This window comes from Anticarsia gemmatalis, chromosome 3 (genome assembly GCF_050436995.1).
Source record: "Anticarsia gemmatalis isolate Benzon Research Colony breed Stoneville strain chromosome 3, ilAntGemm2 primary, whole genome shotgun sequence".
Taxonomy (NCBI): Eukaryota; Metazoa; Arthropoda; class Insecta; order Lepidoptera; family Erebidae; genus Anticarsia; species Anticarsia gemmatalis.
In genome coordinates, this window is record NC_134747.1 from 14,098,926 (window position 1) to 14,106,951 (window position 8,026).

General features: G+C 34.0%; 1 non-coding gene across 1 annotated transcript; it reads left to right on the plus strand.

Moving 5' to 3' along the window:
* The first annotated feature begins 3,089 nt into the window (after positions 1-3,089).
* On the plus strand, positions 3,090-3,160 carry TRNAG-GCC (transfer RNA glycine (anticodon GCC)). Its single transcript has one exon. It is a non-coding gene; the product is annotated as a tRNA-Gly (tRNA).
* Positions 3,161-8,026: the final 4,866 nt, after the last annotated feature.

Here is an 8,026-nt window from a genome sequence, read left to right on the forward strand (position 1 = left end):
GCTCTGCATCTCTCAAGCTACTGTCATCATCATATCATCATTTACAGCTTTTATCTACTCACTGCGGAGCATAAGAATTCTCTGTTAACACTAGTCACTAGTCATCCCAGTTTTCGGAAAGTCTTATACAGGTATTCGCTACGAATGTCTGCTAAAATACTATCCCTTTACTCATAAAAGGCAAACTACAATAAATAAAACACGTTTTCCTATAATCCTACATTCCTAAACAGGTACAAAGTAATAAGTGTAACATATTAATTAAAAATCTTGTTGTTGTCTAAGAATTAATTAAAGCAAGCTCTCTGCGGCGAGGCGACGCGGCGACGCGGCCGTTATGTCGCCCACAGTCTTTAATTGTGGTCCTCTTTTATGTGTTTATTTCTACAAATATATTCCTTTTTGCTATAATTATCGTGATTTTAATGTCTTTTAAATATTGTTGGCTTTTGCTGTGTTCTATGTATAATTCTATTGTGCTCTGCTCTTTAGATGGTCAATGATACCCTTCAATGATAATTTTATTTTATAGGTAATGGCTGCACAAAATGACTTTGGTATTGATAAAAATAGTGACCTAGAGATCCTGGCTAGATCTTAATCCTTGTTTTAACTTTCGGGCAGGTGATAAATTAACTTAACATAATCAATATACACAATAAAACAACGAACGTAGAATACGTTATTCATTTACTAAGTGTCATTTTTTTCAAAATAAACGTGTCTATGTTATACTTGCAAAAGAATACGATTGAAGATTTTTCACCTCATCACAGGGTGTGATATTTAAAATTAAGTCCAAATATACATTAAAATATTCTCAACGAAAACATCAGCTGGAACTCAAGCAGAGCGTTGAGACAAAGATCCGGAACTAATTAACATAGCAGTGGAAACAATCAATTAAGAACTCTTAACGCATTCCAGATTAAATTTAAATGTTTTATGCAAGGCAACCGTGCAACTGTGAAATAATTAAAATGGCCACAAATCCTGGATTAACATAATTCAGCTGACTTCCATTTGATTTCCATATCGTTTGATAATGGGGGAAACTTGGACCGCGATTTGAGATGAGAACCTGAGGTTATTATGATTTTAATACACGTTAATTTCATAAATGATCTTTAAATCAATATGCTTTTTATCCTCGTTTGTACATAGGACTAATAGACCAACAAAAACTACTCTTTCTCATATCTATCATGAATTTTCTGTAGAAACTCGACATAGTCATGTATAGCTTGTAGTTCTACCACGTAAATCTATTATTCTGCAATCGATTTTATCTTTCTCATCCATCGATAGTTTCAAGCTTGATTGCCAGGGATCAAATATGGATTAATAGGTCCTATCCTGTCCTACTAGGCTTATTCCTCGTAGATATTATGGCGATAGAGCAGAGACCTAGAACATAGTCAAAATTTTTATTCTTCCTAGAACTATATGCCAACTATAAAGATTAACTATAGAGATTCTCATATTCTATGTCCTGTCTATTGAAAACAGTCCAATAGTCTAACTGCAGCTCAGTGGGTACATGTTTTGTAAATGAAAGCGCCACTAAATCTGGTGTTATTATAAAGCGAGTATCAATGGCATGTCGGGTGAATCCACGTGCAGTGTTAGTGCACATTATTAATTCCCTCGGCGTACTGCACGCGACGTACTACACCACTGGAGGTTTGTGCCGCTTTGTACTGGAGAATATTACTATTTTATCTAACATTTAAACGAAATTGTATTCCTTCAAAAAGTCACTTCCTCTAAGGAATAAATAGCACGAATAACTGCTTACTGCGGCTTGATTCACATTCATACGTTTTGTTGTACGGGAGCTGCAAGTACTATCGCGTTGAATATGAAGGTTAAAATATATGAAAGTGAAGGAGCAGTTTGCTTTATTCGAATATCGCCTCATTTAAGGGTGTTGTTACGGTCCTGGACACAGCATATCTCCTAGCTCAGGTAAAGTAGAAGTTGAATCAATTTATCTACTCAAAGGTTAGAGAAAGGTACTGTAGTCCGACATAACAATCGGTCATTAGATGATTGTATCTGGTATCATTATTCTATTAATTCTTGTCTCAAACAATTTTAGATCTCAGTGAACAAAAATCCTTTAACTTATAAAATATTATCACATTGCTCAAATACAGGATTTTAAATCTTTCAACAGAATCTGTAATACTAAAAGCTCTGTTTTATCAATCTTAAGCGGAATTCCAGACCCAAGTGGAACCCACCAGCTCACTAGTAGTCCCGTGCAGCGCCAATACTACGCTGTGTAGACGTCGCCGGGTGAAATCCTTAGCTAAATACGATACCTGACTGGAGAAACTTACCTTGTATCTATTTTATATGTACCTCGGATATATTGCTTTTGTGTTAGGATAATATTACTTTATGTATTACACCCCTAATAGTATTGGAACTCGGTAGTCTGTAGGAGTGTTTGTTGTCAAGGTTAAACTACTAATCCATGATAAATTACATTTAGTGTGGAGATAATAATATAGTCCATTGAAAAAGACTTTAGTACCTTTATACCTAATTAGGGTTATATTTTTCAGTGGACACAATGTTTTTTAATATATAGGGAGGGTCAATAGATCCTTACCCACAATCTGGAACTTTTAAGAACTAAACTTACTAAATCCCCCCTTCCCATTAAAATAATACAATTCCATACTTTCAAATAATAGGCGATAGAAATAAAAAATAAGCTATTTTGAATTTTACACTACAGTCAAAAATTAAGCTTTGGTATAAGGTACACCAATAAAATGATCAAAACACAGAAATGTTATTCTATTAATCGAAGCTAATACTCTCAACACAAAATCATCACTAGTATTACAATTATTAACACTAGTACATATTTAACCACCGTACTACATTAGTTAACAACTCATCTTTACTTTCTCATACAAAAAAAACATGTAGCAACAGTTCTTAAAACCCGTTCGACCACGTTTGTTAACATGATGATGTCATAATTTATTTGCGTAACGTATGATTACTTATCAGGCGCCAACGAGTTTGTACGCCACGCCTAATGCTTGATAAATTTAGTTCAACCAGTATGAGCATCGGTGGTTCAGTGGTAGAATGCTCGCCTGCCACGCGGGCGGCCCGGGTTCGATTCCCGGCCGATGCAATCTCTTTTTGTTTGTGCGAATTTTTGTATTTACAAGACTTGATAATTTATTTCATAATTTAGGCATTTGTTTGTTCATTTTAACAAGTTTAATAAGTTTTTACAAGTTTTGATTTATATTAAGTTTATTATGTTCAATAAGGGACCAGCAGTTCATACGTTTATGATAATTTATTGAGAATAAATTCTGAAATTAATTTAAGTACGTATTATTATCAGTTTTTGTTATAATTTACGTAATTTGTTTAATAATTTACCTCAATAACTTAAATTAAAAATTGTATCCTTATTTTTAGTTTCCAAGTAATCATTTCTTATGTAACGGGTAATAAACTTCCAAAATAGATTCAGGAAATAATGTTATAAATAGATTTTATTATATAAACGTAAAATAACTTTGATACAACGAAACTTGTGGGTAGACGTTGTAGAAGTTTGATGACTCTTTGCTATTTTTGACTACGGTATAAAATTAACTTGTATTGTCTATTTTTAATCATACGCTGAAGGAAATTAAGAACTTGTTAAAATGTTTGTATTGAGATCAATATTTAAGATTATATTAGTGAGAAAATAGTTCTCGTTGTAGGTTCGAACTGACTGATGAGTGTGATTAAATTGCCTGAAAAAGTTATCGAACATGAAGAATTTAGAAAAAACCTGTGCCTTAGTATTAAAAAAAATTGTTAGCGACCTTTCTTTCATCAAATAAAAAAACTCAGTTATGCTGGGGCTACATTAGCGAGCGAAGATTCGTATGGTGTTGGCGCGACAAAAACATCGTGTTCGGGTATGGGCGATGTTCTTGTCTACATTAAGGCGGGCGAAGATTCGTGTCGAGTTGACGCGATGCATCGTGCCTTGTGCTGTTCAGTTTGTTGTGCGGAGACGTGAGCGGTAAATTAAAAATGTTACTCCACTCCATAGTGTAAAAAATTAAATGCACGTCCGTCTCGCTTCAAAGTCTGGACGACACTGAATTGACGTAGATGTAGCCACCTAAGCGAATATTGGCGCGACAAATCCCTTTGATTCGCGCCAGTTTACCGACAGCTCCTCGATACTACATCGTCTTCGCCCGAATACTACGCGATGACACGATGAACCCGGCCACATTCATCGCGTTAACACGAATATTCGCCATAGCCCGCTAATGTAGCCCCAGCATTATTACATATGTACGCACACAATTTCACGTCTTTTTCCCATTAGTGGGTAGGCAGAAACTAAAGAACGCCACATGGTACGATCCTTACAAACTTCTATGACTGTAAATTAAAAAGTTAAAACGATTTTAAGATTGTAAAACCCTCCTCTATTGTTTTTCATAAGAGTTATAATAGTTGATAGTCTAAGCTTCAGACATTTGATAGTGTATTGACAAAAACATGCTTGTTGAACACACAAATCGTCTGTCGCATACATTTGGCGGTGAAATGGTTAAAACCATTCGCTATGCTAGATTAAAAGTCTACCGAAATGGTTCATATTTGGTAGTAATATTTGTATATTTCATCTAGGCCACGCCAATATTTGCAGAGTCGTCCCGTACGCGTCCACCCATCCAATGTTTGTAGTGACTAAATAAAACTTGATCGTGATATAAACAAAATTGTCGTTTTGAGTGTCTCTTTTTAAATACTGAAGAACAAAAAGGACAAGATTTTTTGTGATGGTTTTATAATTCAATAATTATTTTTTTTTAACTTACTGGATGTTGGGCAAAAGTCTCTTCCCCAAGTTGGGGTTAGACATTGGGTACTTAAGGAATTTTTAGGCATGCAAGGTTGCATCACGATTTTATTCTTTACCTTAAGAATAAGTGATAATTATATCTAATACACAAATAGCTTCATAAAGTCACTCGTGTACCTCGGGTTGAAACCGTCGATTACTTACGTAGGAAGCGTCTCTAAATAAGTAACATAATATATTTTAAATATTTACTACTACTGTTGCAATGATACACTGCATGCCATTTAGTTATTTTGGCAAATGATTTTACATTCGGAATTCACACAGTCATCCGTTACTTCATTTGGCTAATTATTTTATAGTTTCACGCCTGCTGCCACATAACAGTTTTGGTAGATAGATATTAAATAGTTACAGATTCATTTCGTAGTGTTGATCATGAATAACCTCATGTTGTATACAGGAAAACCCAGACCTAAAAATTTAACCAACGGCTTCGAGAAATGACCAATTTATTCATTCATTTTATATTTACAGAGATTTTAAATGTAATTTTCGAAATTAATATTTCTTTGCCTTATAAAAAATAAAAATCCGATCTTAATACAATACGCAAAACATATTAAATAAAACGGAACGGCGATTACAAAACCGATTAATACGAGAACGCATTGCATCGTTAATCGGACTCAGTCGACTTATTACATATCGCCTCCTCAATAATATAGGAGCATAATAGGAAAAATTAGCTTTTTGGGAAATCGCGTTTAAAAATTCTGACATTTTGGAATATTTTTGGGATAAAATGCTTGCTTGCTTATTTATTGATAACTACCAATTTAATAAATAACCGTCAAAAATAATTTTAAGGTCTCTGTGGCGCAGTGGCAAAGATGGTCGCCAAGTCATTTACTATGGTCGAGAGGTCGTCGGGTTTGATTCGCACAAGGAACAATTATTTGTGCGATCCATAAATAGTTGTTTCAAATAAATGGAATATTTTACAATTAATTTTGCATTTATAAAATGCATTTAGCATTTGAGACCCTCTCGTTATTTTTAAGTCATTATTATCGTTCTAGAGCCCCCCATATCTATGTACTAAACAAACCTTGGCGCGGCCATACATAGATGGGAATGAACGTTATTTGAACCGGGCGTCCCCATGCTTCGGAGAGCACGTAAAAAGTCGGTCCCAGTTGTTGTCAATTAAGATAGTAGTCGTTAAGGCAGGTCAAAAGTCAGGCTTTAACAACTTTGACACTAGGTTGACCACTAACCATACGATAAGAAGAAGAAGAATCGTTTTTAATTCTCTGCCACTGCTAACCCGTAAATAATATCATTTTGTGTTCTAAGCATTTAAAATCTCACTTTTCAGAAATGTTGACTTAGGCAGGTATATGAGTAAGTGTGCGATATTCGCGTTCTCTATTCTATGGATAAAATGTGTGAGTAGAAGGATTCCGATCCGATTGTTTTGATATTAATGGCGTTTGCATAATGGCTCGGACGTGAAGTATGCTTTAGAAGCTAGGAGGAATTTTATCTATAGATTTTATTTGTTTGATATTCTAATTATTTATTTTTCTAATAACGAATTTGCTTTTTGTACTAAGTATAGTGTCTGAAAGCGTATGATGAGGTTAATATCGAAGTACTTATCGATGTTTTCGATTGATGGGTTTAGTGTCATAGAAAGCGAACTTATTATACACGTACCGGTCAATCGCCCTAATTTTGCCTTGCGTCCTGTGATTGCCTTAATCAAACAAAAGTTAATATTTCTTTAAATGTATTGTAGAACAGTTAAACATTCTTTTTTATTTTACTCAATGTACCATATCCATTATTTCGTGAACTTCGTACGCAACGTAAGCAAGCTACGTAAGCAATTGAAACAGTATTTTTTTTACCGTTTCGGAAAAGTTAAAAGCATGCTTTTTTTGATCGCCGATATATAAATTTTTAAATTAAAACTCAACAATTTACTTAACCCCGGAATAAAACCCGAGACTCGAGATCAACCGTCGTATACACTATACAATATTCTAACATTAAAATATAAGACGTACCGAGAGTATATACTCTTAACTTATTCTTAACAAACGTTTGCAATAAATACTCGACCAATCGTCTCATCGCGTCGCCATTTTAAATGACCTCGTAAATTCGTTTAACATAAAAACCACTTTTATTACGAGTCTCGTTAAATTTTGATAAAACATAAAATATACACGTTAAACTTTTGATTCAGTGTTTTGATAAGGTATGTAATTAGGATTTTATGCTTCTTTAGGGATAGTCATGAAATTGAGCTGATAGGAAAGAATTATCTTGTATTTAAGACTTTGTACCTAAGTCCTGAACTGACTTTGTATCTAAGTCTTTGAGCACAAACGTTAGTATAGACTGTATGTCTTGCTTCACACATATTCAGGTCCGCATTAGTGTAGATCCGTATAGTATAAACGGCAAAAATGGTAGAATTGCCGGAATGCAATCACACAGTCTCAGATACGATGCCAGACGAATTGCAGTAGGGTAACAAGAAATAATTAAACCATCAAATATTCTATAGCGTTCAAACAATACTATAAAGTCGGTACAAGTCAAAACGCTCTATACTTCAGTTTATAGCCCCGGTTTACTGTGATCCTGGTATTTGTGTACAATCACGGACATAAATATGTTTACATCCCATTTAAAAATTCTGTCAACTTGAGTAGATAAGACTTGCACGTAATTTGGATAAGACAAGATATTTTTTGAAGACTGATTTAGAAAAAAAAGTTAGATGAAGCTTTCAAATCCCCATGGTACGTTTCACTAAAATAAGTTCATAAGTTTAATCTTGAAAATTTGACAGACGGACAAAATTTCACATGTGTAATTATTTCACATAGAAATAGACTAGCAAATAAAAGTAATATCTGTAAAGAAAATTATACAATAATCAAAACAGTTACGGACCATTCATTTGTTTTTAATCGTTATGTTTTGTTGAATAAGTGTATGTATACATATTGTTGCTCTTCACTATACATGCATAAGTATGTTTGTATGAGCGCATCAATCAGTTTACTACACGATATAGCGAGAGATGTAGACTACTATGAGTTTACTATTGAGGCTATAGTAAATGAGTACTAAAGAATTGACGTTAAACGA